Genomic DNA, 15,000 nt, shown 5'->3' with positions numbered 1-15,000 from the left:
TTATAGGTATTATACCTATAAGCCATATCCATACGATTCACTTATATAAATATATGTATATTTTTCTATACATAATTTTTTTTTACTTTTGTATGGATTTCTATGCATATCCATAGTTTATATGGATATGCTTGGCGTTCTATATAGTATTGACAAATTCATATGCATAACATAAGTTTTGACCAATACGAGGAGGGGCCCGCCAACGACCACCTCCCTATAGTAGTTTTTTACCCCACGCACTACTGCGTGCCTGTTTACAGTACTAGTGCCAGCTATCACTAGGTTTATATATCATGTTTCAGTGATATATGGGTAAATTCTACCATTTATTCTTATGTATATGGCATTTCTATGCCATATTTATACAATCCATTCATATCTTAATGTATATTTATTATATTATACATTATTATGCCTTATAGGTATTATACCTATAAGCCATATCCATACGATTCATTCACTAGTGCCGCCCCTCACTAGGTTTATAATTGTTATATCATTGATATACAATTTATTTCTATATATATGGCATTTATATGCCATATCCATACAATGCATTCACATTTCAATGTATATTTACTTGTTATACATTATTATGCCTTATAGGTATTATACCTATAAGCCATATCCATACGATTCACTTATATAAATATATGTATATTTTTCTATACATAATTTTTTTTTATTTTTGTATGGATTTCTATGCATATCCATAGTTTATATGGATATGCTTGGCGTTCTATATAGTATTGACAAATTCATATGCATAACATAAGTTTTGACCAATACGAGGAGGGGCCCGCCAACGACCACCTCCCTATAGTAGTTTTTTACCCCACGCACTACTGCGTGCCTGTTTACAGTACTAGTGCCAGCTATCACTAGGTTTATATATCGTGTTTCAGTGATATATGGGTAAATTCTACCATTTATTCTTATGTATATGGCATTTCTATGCCATATTTATACAATCCATTCATATCTTAATGTATATTTATTATATTATACATTATTATGCCTTATAGGTATTATACCTATAAGCCATATCCATACGATTCATTCACTAGTGCCGCCCCTCACTAGGTTTATAATTGTTATATCATTGATATACAATTTATTTCTATATATATGGCATTTATATGCCATATCCATACAATGCATTCACATTTCAATGTATATTTACTTGTTATACATTATTATGCCTTATAGGTATTATACCTATAAGCCATATCCATACGATTCACTTATATAAATATATGTATATTTTTCTATACATAATTTTTTTTTACTTTTGTATGGATTTCTATGCATATCCATAGTTTATATGGATATGCTTGGCGTTCTATATAGTATTGACAAATTCATATGCATAACATAAGTTTTGACCAATACGAGGAGGGGCCCGCCAACGACCACCTCCCTATAGTAGTTTTTTACCCCACGCACTACTGCGTGCCTGTTTACAGTACTAGTGCCAGCTATCACTAGGTTTATATATCGTGTTTCAGTGATATATGGGTAAATTCTACCATTTATTCTTATGTATATGGCATTTCTATGCCATATTTATACAATCCATTCATATCTTAATGTATATTTATTATATTATACATTATTATGCCTTATAGGTATTATACCTATAAGCCATATCCATACGATTCATTCACTAGTGCCGCCCCTCACTAGGTTTATAATTGTTATATCATTGATATACAATTTATTTCTATATATATGGCATTTATATGCCATATCCATACAATGCATTCACATTTCAATGTATATTTACTTGTTATACATTATTATGCCTTATAGGTATTATACCTATAAGCCATATCCATACGATTCACTTATATAAATATATGTATATTTTTCTATACATAATTTTTTTTTACTTTTTGTATGGATTTCTATGCATATCCATAGTTTATATGGATATGCTTGGCGTTCTATATAGTATTGACAAATTCATATGCATAACATAAGTTTTGACCAATACGAGGAGGGGCCCGCCAACGACCACCTCCCTATAGTAGTTTTTTACCCCACGCACTACTGCGTGCCTGTTTACAGTACTAGTGCCAGCTATCACTAGGTTTATATATCGTGTTTCAGTGATATATGGGTAAATTCTACCATTTATTCTTATGTATATGGCATTTCTATGCCATATTTATACAATCCATTCATATCTTAATGTATATTTATTATATTATACATTATTATGCCTTATAGGTATTATACCTATAAGCCATATCCATACGATTCATTCACTAGTGCCGCCCCTCACTAGGTTTATAATTGTTATATCATTGATATACAATTTATTTCTATATATATGGCATTTATATGCCATATCCATACAATGCATTCACATTTCAATGTATATTTACTTGTTATACATTATTATGCCTTATAGGTATTATACCTATAAGCCATATCCATACGATTCACTTATATAAATATATGTATATTTTTCTATACATAATTTTTTTTTACTTTTGTATGGATTTCTATGCATATCCATAGTTTATATGGATATGCTTGGCGTTCTATATAGTATTGACAAATTCATATGCATAACATAAGTTTTGACCAATACGAGGAGGGGCCCGCCAACGACCACCTCCCTATAGTAGTTTTTTACCCCACGCACTACTGCGTGCCTGTTTACAGTACTAGTGCCAGCTATCACTAGGTTTATATATCGTGTTTCAGTGATATATGGGTAAATTCTACCATTTATTCTTATGTATATGGCATTTCTATGCCATATTTATACAATCCATTCATATCTTAATGTATATTTATTATATTATACATTATTATGCCTTATAGGTATTATACCTATAAGCCATATCCATACGATTCATTCACTAGTGCCGCCCCTCACTAGGTTTATAATTGTTATATCATTGATATACAATTTATTTCTATATATATGGCATTTATATGCCATATCCATACAATGCATTCACATTTCAATGTATATTTACTTGTTATACATTATTATGCCTTATAGGTATTATACCTATAAGCCATATCCATACGATTCACTTATATAAATATATGTATATTTTTCTATACATAATTTTTTTTTATTTTTGTATGGATTTCTATGCATATCCATAGTTTATATGGATATGCTTGGCGTTCTATATAGTATTGACAAATTCATATGCATAACATAAGTTTTGACCAATACGAGGAGGGGCCCGCCAACGACCACCTCCCTATAGTAGTTTTTTACCCCACGCACTATTGCGTGCATGTTTACAGTACTAGTGCCAGCTATCATTAGGTTTATATATCGTGTTTCAGTGATATATGGGTAAATTCTACCATTTATTCTTATGTATATGGCATTTCTATGCCATATTTATATAATTCATTCATATCTTAATTTATATTTATTATATTATACATTATTATGCCTTATAGGTATTATACCTATAAGCCATATCCATACGATTCATATACTAGTGCAGCCCCTCACTAGGTTTATATATCTCATTTTAATTATATATTGGTAAATTCTATTATTTATTCTTGTGTATATGGCACTTATATGCCGCCATATCTATAAAAATGCATTTATATTTCAATGTATATTTTCTATATTATACATTATTATGCCTTTAAAAGTTATTATACCTACCATAAGGCGATATCCATACGATTCATTTATATAAAAGATATATGTATAATTTTCTATACATAATTTTTTTTTATGAATATATGGGTTTCCTAAGCATATCCATATAATACATTTAGTTTTATATGGATTAGATTGGTCTTCTTTATTGTATTGCCAAACTCATATTGATAAAATAAGTTTTGAACAATAAGAGGATCAGCCGCCAACCAACCAACCACTGCTACCATTGGAGGAACATATACTTACTTTTTATATGTCCTCTTACTTGAATGGTCCTCTCTTTACTTGAAAATTTCATTACCATAGGAATCTATTTATACATGGAATATGATTTCCACTACTTTTTCGCGTCACTAATAATTAATATGACGATACAGACTTGCTACCATAACATAAGTCTTGAACAATAATAGGAGCAGCCGCCAACCAACCACCAACCAACCAACCACTGCTACCATTGATAGTAATTTTATATGTCCTCTTTACTTGAATTTCAATACCATAGGAATATTTATACATGGAATATGTTTTGCCACTACTTTTTCGCGTCACTAATAATATGACGATACAGTCTTGCTACCATAACATAAGTTTTGAACAATAAGAGGAGCAGACACACCAACCAACCAACCGCGCTGCTACCATTGAAGGAACATATACTTATATTTATATAAGTCCTCTTTACTTGAATGGCCTCTTTACTTGAATTTCAATACCATAGGAATATTTATTTATACATGGAATATGTTTTGCCACTACTTTTTCGCGTCACTAATAATATGACGATATAGACTTGCTACCATAACATAAGTTTTGAACAATAAGAGGAGCAGACACCAACCAACCAACCGCTGCTACCATTGAATGAACCATATATACAAACTTTTATATATGTCCTCTTTACTTGAATTTTAATACCATAGGAATATTTATACATGGAATATGTTTGCCACTTTATCATCGCGTCACTAATAAGATGACGATACATTTTGTTTGTTCAATATTTACTTATATATTGATGTTTCCAATTTAGGTCTTTTATATTTCTTCTTCCCTACCTTACACACCACAAACAAAGTGGCGTGCGATGCTGCAAGCAAGCATAATGATTATGCCCGCTTGCAACATCTTTATTATCGAATCATCAAGCAAAGGATAAGCTTCAGTGGATCGCAGTATGGCAGCTGCTCAACCACTTACAACACCTTGCCTGTTACAAAAGTCGTTTACAATTGATTCTAGGCTTTGTCATTGTATTAAATAATGCTTTTATATGTAACTAGCGCGGCATCAGGTGATCAAAGATCCTCCCAATTTACTATGTTACAAATTACATTGGCATCACATCCATTGTCGTTTATAAAGTAAATTATAAACTTTAAATGGTTTAGAAGCCATACAATGCAAATTGCCCCTTATTTATCATTGCAGTCCAGCACGGATACGACCTTAGAGGCGTTCAGGCATAATCCAACGGACGTAGCGTCATACCACTGTTCGCTCGAACAAGTATTGTGCCATTGGTCCGTACCTGCGGTTCCTCTCGTACTACGCAGGAATGCTGTCGCAACAACGTTTTGTCATTAGTAGGGTAAAACTAACCTGTCTCACGACGGTCTAAACCCAGCTCACGTTCCCTTGCATGGGTGAACAATCCAACGCTTGGTGAATTTTGCTTCACAATGATAGGAAGAGCCGACATCGAAGGATCAAAAAGCGACGTCGCTATGAACGCTTGGCCGCCACAAGCCAGTTATCCCTATGGTAACTTTTCTGACACCTCTTGTTAAAAACTCTTTAAACCAAAAGGATCGATAGGCCGAGCTTTTGCTGTCCCTGTGTGTACTGAACACCGAGATCAAGTCAGCATTTGCCCTTTTGCTCTATGTGTGGTTTCTGTCCGCACTGAGCTGGCCTTGGGACACCTCCGTTATTATTTGAGAGATGTACCGCCCCAGTCAAACTCCCTACCTGGCAATGTCCTTGAATTGGATCATACCTGAGTAATTGGAGTTATACCAAATTTTCAAATCAAAAATACATAAATGCACCGTTTTATTAAAGAATTTGTTTGCGATTATATAACAAACTCGTGATACTTTGATCAAGAAGCTTGCATCAAAACCCAATACCATAAGATATAATAAATATATCCGTATAATGGCTAGGAAATGATACACGTTCCATTTAATCAAGTAAGTAAGGAAACAATAAGAGTAGTGGTATTTCATTGGCGATACCAAACCGAAGTCTAATATCTCCCACTTATTCTACACCTCTTATGTCTCCTTACACTGCCAGATTAGAGTCAAGCTCAAAAGGGTCTTCTTTCCCCGCTAATTATTCCAAGCCCGTTCCCTTGGCTGTGGTTTCGCTAGATAGTAGATAGGGACAGGTGTGTCTCGGATCCCTCCGAATTTATTTTACGTGGCGTGTTCCACAATGAAGGGATTACAACCACGGCATTCTAATATACCCACAAGTGAGTATATAATGCACGGGTCTAGGTTAAGCGCCAGACCAACGCCCCGGACTAGAAGCTATAGCTATGTACATAGCATCCACCCCAGTAGCAATTCGAGTACTTACTTGTCGGGCAAGCACTCCCCCTTGCGTAGGGGCGAGATCTATCTAAAATCTCTACTGTTCTGTGGGTCACAGCACCCGAGTTGTATAACGCAACATCCACGTCGAGCCCGAGGACTCTACCCGCGATATAGGTGTCAACCACAGCCACCACGATACTCCCACAAGGGGGCCAACCTCAATGAGCAGCCTTGGAGCTGCTCAACCCGTGGTACCGAAATTACAGGCTCGGTGAGCCTCACCCCTTCAGCTCCGACAAGCTCGGATGAGGCAACCATTGCCATATTAGTCGCCTCCTACGACAAGCTATGGCAGGCTGTGGCAGTATTCTTCGCCGCTACCACACGGCAAAAGAGGTGTGGGACTAACGTCCCGGCGCCTGTGGTTCCTCCCTCGTCGCATCCATCCTTCGCCTCGAGAAGGCAGCATCGGCAAAAACTCCTAGGAGACGCATCCGTTCTGGGGTCTCGACTACTCCCGCGACGATCCATCTTCCCTGGTCTCGAACGACTCCAAGGGCATCCAGGTCCCGCAAATCGTTGTACAGGCGGCATTCACACAGTATGTGGCGCCAGTCCTCTCTTGCCACGCCACATGAGCATGCGGTCGTGGTGCTGAGGGTCCTGCTTTGCAGAAATGCGTTCATCGACCCGTGTCCTGTCAGCAAGAATCCGGCTTTGAGGGTAAAGACAAAGTCTTTCCTCTTGTAGACGAACGCTGCCTCTGGGAAAAACTCGCGAGTCACGGAGCCGTGTTCCGCGCGATCCCATCTGAGTTGCCACTCATTTAGCAGACGTTCGTCTAGCAGCGCCATCTTAGCTTTCCAGTCCAACACGGACAGGTCCTGTCCGTGGAGCCAGTCGCTCTCATCCAGGGGGACATCCTTCCTCAGCTTGAACTTCACGGCGATCCTGTGAGCATCCAGATCCATTGGAGGAGCACCAGCAAGCACCTGCAGTGCCACCGTGGACACTGTGCGGCATACCGGTAGGCATCCTAAAAGGATGGACCTCTGGCACGAGGTGAGGAGTTTAAGGGACTTGCCCCTACTCGCCGCCTTGTACCAGACCGAGGCACCAAAGAGTGCACAGGGGACCATGAGTCCGCTGTAAATCGTCCTCTTAGCACGGGAGCTGAGCCCCCAATCGACTCGAAGCACCCGCGCTAGTCCTCCGGCAACTCCAGCCAGCCGATCTCTGAGAGCAGAGATATGCGGGAGAAAACTCAACCGCTCGCCGACTAAGATGCCAAGGTACCGGCATTTGGTGACGTAAGGCAGGCTTGCTCCAGCAAACCGTACCGTCGGTCTCCTCGTGCGTGAAAGCTGTCCTTTCAGCAACATTATTGCCGTCTTGCTGGTTGACACACTCACTCCAACCTCAGCTCCCCAGGCTCCCACGATGTCCATCAACTGCTCGCCCTTCCGCTCCAGATCGGCACGGGAATTCCCGTCGACGAAAAGCAGAAGATCATCTGCAAACGCGCTCAGAGCACAATGTGGCTCCAAGCGCTGAAGCAGCACATCCATCAGTAAATTCCAAATAAATGGACCACTGACGGACCCTTGCGGGCAGCCCCGTGTAACCGCAACTGTGGCTGCTTCATACCTGCTGATGATGCTTGCGCTACGGCCGGAAAAATAGCTTTTCCACAAGTCGATTTCTCGACAGCCTACGTCGACAAGCCGATCCAGCACCGCACTCCACTCCACGTTGTCGAAGGCTCCCTTGAAATCGACAAAGATTCCAAGGACCCTCCTCTCGCGACTGTTGGCGACGGTGTTTTTGGCGTGCATCCACGCATCCTCCACGCAGCGTCCAGGCCTGAATCCGAATTGCCATCTGCAGCCATCCGGTAGCACATCCTTCAGCCGATTCACCATGATTCCCTCAAGCGCCTTTCCGAACACTGGCAAAAGGCATATGCCGCGATAAGAGGCAGGATCGCTCCTGTCCTTATCTGGCCCCTTTACCAGCGGTATCACTCTCGGGTGCTTCCACTCGGCCGGAAAGTATCCTTCCGAGATGCACCGAGAGTACAGCTTCGTCAGGTGCTGAGGGATGGCACGCCATACCTCCTTGACAATACCGCCCGTGATGCCATCCATACCCGGCGATCGCCGGCTTCTCAGCCTCGCGACGCTGGTTGCCACCTCGAAGGCTTCGAGGATCGGTGGGGCACCAGGGGGTATGTCTTCTCGTGTCGTCGACTCCGCAACAGGGAAAAAGTTGCGGAGAAGCACACTTGCGCAGTCGTGCCAAGTTACGGAAAGCGCGCCGTTCGACCGGAGACATCCGAGATCGGCTGTCTTCTTCCGGCCTCGGCATATTCGGTATACGTGCCCCCATGGATCATCCTTGTGCCGTCCCACGAAGTCCCGCCAGTTTTGCTCCTTTGTCGTCAAGATAAGCTTCTTGTACTGGCCTGAGGCAAATCTCAGTCCAGCGGCAAGTTGCTCAGCATCGTCGGTGCCACTCCGGCGAGCTGCCTGCAGCCTACGCCTCAGTCTCCGGACCTCTTGGCGCTTGGTACTCAGCTCAGGATTCCACCATATTACGTTTCCCCTCGCTGCAGGTATCCTGCGCCCTATCACCCTGTCGCACACATCGTGTACGATGGAGCGAAGGGCAGACACATGGTCGTCCAACGGCGATTCCTCCAGTTCCTCGAGACTCTGTGCTGCACTCCTTAACTCTACACTGAATCTTCGCCAACTTGCATTGGAGAGCTTCCATTGCGGTACCGGAGCTAGGCTCTCAACGGTACTGCTCGGATCTGGAGTAACCTCAACAGTGATAATGTTGTGGTCACTCAGCTCCCAGAAGTCAACTCTCCAATCGTAGGTTGCCCATACTCGCGCCGCTTCGTTGGCGAAGGTCACGTCGATATCACTTCTAGAGCGGTGATTATCGAACGTGAACACCTGGCTGGCCGTATTCAGTACACTGGCACCGCTTGCGATTATCCACTCGTTCATGAGCTGTCCCCGTTCGCGGTTCAGGCGGTCTCCAGAGTTGTCTGGGGATTTGCTGAACCACATAGGGGAGACTGCGTTAGCATCAAGTCCGAGGATTGTCGGTGTTCTGCTAGCTAATAGCAGAACCGTATCAAGGTAGTCAGTGTAGGGCTCCAGAGCAGCTAGATGCTGGCAGTATACGGAGGCCAGAAAGATTGTGCCATATCTTCCTGTGACACTCACGCACACTCCGTAGTCCGTCGTCAAAGCCTCGATGGGCATGCAGATGGCAGATGGGTCGTCCACGATGATGGCAGCTTTCTTCCTCCTATCGGCGAATATCCTCATTCCTCCAGGCAGTCCAGTGAGTCGCTTGCCAGCGTCCACGTAGGGCTCCTGGACTAGTGCGAACAGGTGGCCAGCATCTCTCATCTGCTTGGCAAGCTCGATGACAGCGCAACGGCCTCGACCACAATTCGCTTGGATGAAGCTAAACATTATCAATGTCTAGCTTGCACCCTGGCTAGCAGCGCGCCGTATATCGGGCAGCCACCCGAAAGCATATAATGCCCCGAGGGCATACCCTTGTGACGGCAGTTGCGGCAGTCCACCGCATTTCTGCACTTCGCCGCGACGTGGTCGTTCTGTCCGCACTGGCGGCAGACCTGCTTCTCTCGGGCGTACCGACACTCATTGACCTTGTGGTCAAAGCCAAGGCATCGGTGGCACGCGTAGGTTCGCACCTGAGAGCGGCAGCGGTAGGAAAACCACTTAATGTATACTCTCCCGCCCTCGAGAACGGCCAGCGCCTGGTCGTCTACCTCCAGCGTCACATTGATTGTGGCACCGTCAGCAGCTGACCAGGGCTTGGTCGCCAGGACAACCGCCTTCTGGAACTCCTTGAGGCTCATCTCTTCGAAGTTCTTCTCCCTGAGCTCCATCATAAACTCGTCCGGTCCCACGGAGGTGTCCACATCCTGGACCGTAACACGCGGCTTCGCAGCGGTGTTCCTCGACACCTTCAGGCCCACCTCGGCGAACTTTGCGGAGGCGACGACCTTCGTCATCTCCGCCTGCGAAGGCGTGCGAATGATCGCGCCGCCCCGCTTCAGCTCACGCACCTCGTGTACTCGTACGCCCAGAGCGGGCGCTACCTCCTTGCGGATCTTCTCAGCGATTTGCCTGCCTGACAGGGCCGGGTCGTCGCACGCAACGACAGCCGACCATGTCTCCCGAATCTTCCGCGGTGCGGGTACGGGGGCAAGGGGGGCAACAGGGGCAGCAGGTGAGGCGACTAGGTGCGCGCCTCTAGCAGCGGTGGCTGCATATGAGGCGGCCGAGGCGACCGGTGTCTGCCTCTTCAAGCGATCCTCCAGCACTCCGATGCGGATCAGCAGGGCTCCGACGACCTCCTCGTAGCGGTTTGCCAACAACTGCGTCTTAATGCTCACGGTAGGGCTCGCTACGTGGGACATCCTCAGGATATCCGCACGGATGTCGCCCATCTCGACAGCAACGGCTCCGTTTCCCCTCCATTCCCTGTCCGAGAAGGATTTCTCTATGCTGGCTGGCACGACGAAGGTCCCTCCATCAGCAGCGGCTGCGACTGTGGCAGCGTCGGCGGGGGCAGCGGCGGGGGCAGCGGCGGGGGCAGCGGCGGCGGCAGCGGCAGCGGCTGCGGCAGCGGCAGCGGCTGCGACTGCGGCAGCGTCAGCGGCGGGGGCAGCGGCGGGGGCAGCGGCAAAGGCGTCGGCAGGGGCAGCGGCGGTTGCATCCAGCGCCAACACTTTGCACCTCGAGGCCTCCCTCAGCGGCGCTTTGTTGCGCTTGCCTCTGGCGCGCCCTCTGCCCGAGCTGCTTCCACGGCTGCTCGCACTTTCGCTCCCGGACTCGTCGACCACCATTTTTGGTGGCGCCATCTGCCGGTTATCGGCCTTACTAAGTAAGCTCTTTGATATTCGAGACTTACCCCTTCCTATCAGCTGGTTCTCAAAAGCTCGGTCAGCTGATCAGCTGATCCAAGTTCAGCGGAGACACAAACCGCACAGCTGTGGGCGACAAAATGTGCCTAAATTAGGCAAACGCCTCTCTCGAGAGAGCGCCTCTCTCGCGACACACGTGTCTTAATGGAAAATTTCCAAAAAGAAAAACGCGAATATCGCCCGATTTCCGCAGAATTTCAAACGGAAAACACACGCACTGTGTTCGCAAGCACGAAACACGAATTTTCGCACTATTTTCAACAATGTACCTGTTGTTTTACTGCCTAAATGCACTTTACTCGCGGAGCGTACGGAAAAACACGTCTGTTCTCGCGAGCAACCAAACACCGACTGTGTGTAGATAGGGACAGTAGGAATCTCGTTAATCCATTCATGCGCGTCACTAATTAGATGACGAGGCATTTGGCTACCTTAAGAGAGTCATAGTTACTCCCGCCGTTGACCCGCGCTTACTTGAATTTCTTCACTTTGACATTCAGAGCACTGGGCAGAAATCACATTGTGTCAACACCCGCTAGGGCCATCACAATGCTTTGTTTTAATTAGACAGTCGGATTCCCCAAGTCCGTGCCAGTTCTGAATTGATTGTTAATTGATAATCGTTATAATTAATAAGAACTAATTGGTTTAACCCAATTAGTATTCTTAAAAATTTTAGCAAGAAAGTTCCACAATTGGCTACGTAACTAAACTATCCGGGGAACAAGTGACCAACATAAATGCCAGACACTCTATTTACCCAGAACGAGCACATAAACCATGTTATTGTTTCCCAATCAAGCCCGACTATCTCAATCTTCAGAGCCAATCCTTATCCCGAAGTTACGGATCTAATTTGCCGACTTCCCTTACCTACATTATTCTATCGACTAGAGACTCTTCACCTTGGAGACCAGCTGCGGATATTGGTACGGCCTGTTGAGAAGTTTGCGTGTCCCCACCATAAATTTTCAAGGTCCGAGGAGAAAATATCGACACAACAGTATATGTCATGCTCTTCTAGCCCATCTACCATATCTCTCTGCGAAAGACTTCCATGGTAGTACGGCTATAAAACAGAAAAGAAAACTCTTCCGATATCTCTCGACGGCTTCTTTATGGTCGTTCCTGTTGCCAGGATGAGCACGAGGCCCATATTTAATAACAAACGGATACTCAACAGGTTACGGAATTGGAACCGTATTCCCTTTCGTTCAAAATTATTCAAGTATATTAATTAGCTTGATTTATATAATATAATTATATTTGTATGGCATTTGTGTTTTACTTGAAAATTTTCGGCTTTCGCCTTGAACTTAGGACCGACTAACTCGTGATCAACCACTGTTCACACGAAACCCTTCTCCACTTCAGTCCTCCAAGGTCTCATTCGATTATTTGCTACTACCACCAAGATCTGTACCAATGGCAGCTCCATGCAGGCTTACGCCAAACACTTCTACGCATACCATTGTACCTTCCTACTCACTAAAGTTTCAAAATTTATATCACAAGTAATATAAATCATCTACTTTAGCGGTAATGTATAGGTATACAACTTAAGCGCCATCCATTTTAAGGGCTAGTTGCTTCGGCAGGTGAGTTGTTACACACTCCTTAGCGGATTTCGACTTCCATGATCACCGTCCTGCTGTTTTAAGCAACCAACGCCTTTCATGGTATCTGCATGAGTTGTTAATTTGGGCACCGTAACATTACGTTTGGTTCATCCCACAGCGCCAGTTCTGCTTACCAAAAGTGGCCCACTGGGCACATTATATCATAACCTTGAACTTCATATCAAGAAAGTTAAGGTTCTTACCCATTTAAAGTTTGAGAATAGGTTAAGATCGTTTCGACCCTAAGGCCTCTAATCATTCGCTTTACCAGATAAGATTATTTTATATAACATTAAAATGCACCAGCTATCCTGAGGGAAACTTCGGAAGGAACCAGCTACTAGATGGTTCGATTGGTCTTTCGCCCCTATACTCAATTCTGACAATCGATTTGCACGTCAGAACTGTTTCGGTCTTCCATCAGGGTTTCCCCTGACTTCAACCTGATCAAGTATAGTTCACCATCTTTCGGGTCACAGCATATATGCTCAAGGTACGTTCCAGTTAGAGGCATAAATAATATAAATATCATTATACATAACTATATAGAACGCCCCGGGATTGTGTTAATTAGCTATAAATAGTTAAAAAACTAATCCCATTATTAGTCAAGTTAATTACGCTATTAGGTTTATATCCCAATAACTTGCACATATGTTAGACTCCTTGGTCCGTGTTTCAAGACGGGTCCCGAAGGTATCCTGAATCTTTCGCATTGTTAATCATACAAGTGCATATAATAAACACAAAAATCAATGATAATTATGCCATTATATAATTCCGAAAAATTAACGCACTGTATTCATATAAATCTATCAGCACTTTATCAAATTAATAACATTTATTCTGTGTTAAAATGCAAGCAAATTAATTTGAATAAACTATAAGTTATATTTTATGATAAATTTTGTATGCTAATAGATTACAATGTCCTTATATGGAAAAAATGCACACTATTATCATAATATTGTTTAAATATTACAATTTTAATGATGAATTTTCCATAACGGATATTCAGGTTCATCGGGCTTAACCTCTAAGCAGTTTCACGTACTGTTTAACTCTCTATTCAGAGTTCTTTTCAACTTTCCCTCACGGTACTTGTTTACTATCGGTCTCATGGTTATATTTAGTTTTAGATGGAGTTTACCACCCACTTAGTGCTGCACTATCAAGCAACACGACTCTTTGGAAACATCATCTAGTAATCATTAACGTTATACGGGCCTGGCACCCTCTATGGGTAAATGGCCTCATTTAAGAAGGACTTAAATCGTTAATTTCTCATACTAGAATATTGACGCTCCATACACTGCATCTCACATTTGCCATATAGACAAAGTGACTTAGTGCTGAACTGATTTCTTTTCGCTCGCCGCTACTAAGAAAATCCTGGTTAGTTTCTTTTCCTCCCCTAATTAATATGCTTAAATTCAGGGGGTAGTCCCATATGAGTTGAGGTTGTGTATAACTTTTTTTGCAATTAATTCTTTATATATAATGATAAAACATTTTATTAAATTCGTTATATATTTTATATATTTGGTATGGCATTTGTTTGGTCTAACGAATCAACGAAGAATAATAATATTGTCAACGGCTTTCTATTTACTAATCTTTAATAAGAGACAATTCTAGATAAATTTTTTATGCTAGACATTTCTCAGTATTATTTGATTGAAAAAGAAAATATTTCTCTTCGTTTTTCACATTCAAATTATTTACTAATGTGAGATAATGTTTTTCATATATTTGTTAATATTATGAATAATATAATAATTAAATTATTATTATCCAATAATATACCATATGCTTATAAAATTTCATTATAAAATTTATATAAACAACTTAATTAGCATAGTCTTACAACCCTCAACCATATGTAGTCCAAGCAGCACTATAAAATTAATTAAAGTACATAACAGCATGGACTGCGATATGCGTTCAAAATGTCGATGTTCATGTGTCCTGCAGTTCACACGATGACGCACAGTTTGCTGCGTTCTTCATCGACCCATGAGCCGAGTGATCCACCGCTTAGAGTTTTATATATTGGTTTGGTAATTTTGTCATATATGTTTTTATTGAAAGAAATTAAAAATACACCATTTTACTGGCATATATCAATTCCTTCAATAAATTGATTTTTATACCTAAAACGAATGCTGCGAAATGTCTTAGTTTCATATAACCAATAAT

General features: G+C 42.6%; 1 non-coding gene and 1 pseudogene across 1 annotated transcript; both read right to left on the bottom strand.

Moving 5' to 3' along the window:
* Positions 1-4,794: 4,794 nt before the first annotated feature.
* On the bottom strand, positions 4,795-14,265 carry LOC119562515 (annotated as a pseudogene).
* Positions 14,266-14,667: 402 nt separating this feature from the next.
* On the bottom strand, positions 14,668-14,846 carry LOC119562518. Its single transcript, XR_005221875.1, has one exon. It is a non-coding gene; the product is annotated as a 5.8S ribosomal RNA (ribosomal RNA).
* Between the last annotated feature and the right edge of the window lie 154 nt (positions 14,847-15,000).

This window comes from Drosophila subpulchrella, unplaced genomic scaffold (genome assembly GCF_014743375.2).
Source record: "Drosophila subpulchrella strain 33 F10 #4 breed RU33 unplaced genomic scaffold, RU_Dsub_v1.1 Primary Assembly Seq53, whole genome shotgun sequence".
NCBI classification, from domain to species: Eukaryota; Metazoa; Arthropoda; class Insecta; order Diptera; family Drosophilidae; genus Drosophila; species Drosophila subpulchrella.
Note: the sequence above shows the minus strand (reverse complement) of the source record. Positions and strands in the feature narration are given on the sequence as shown.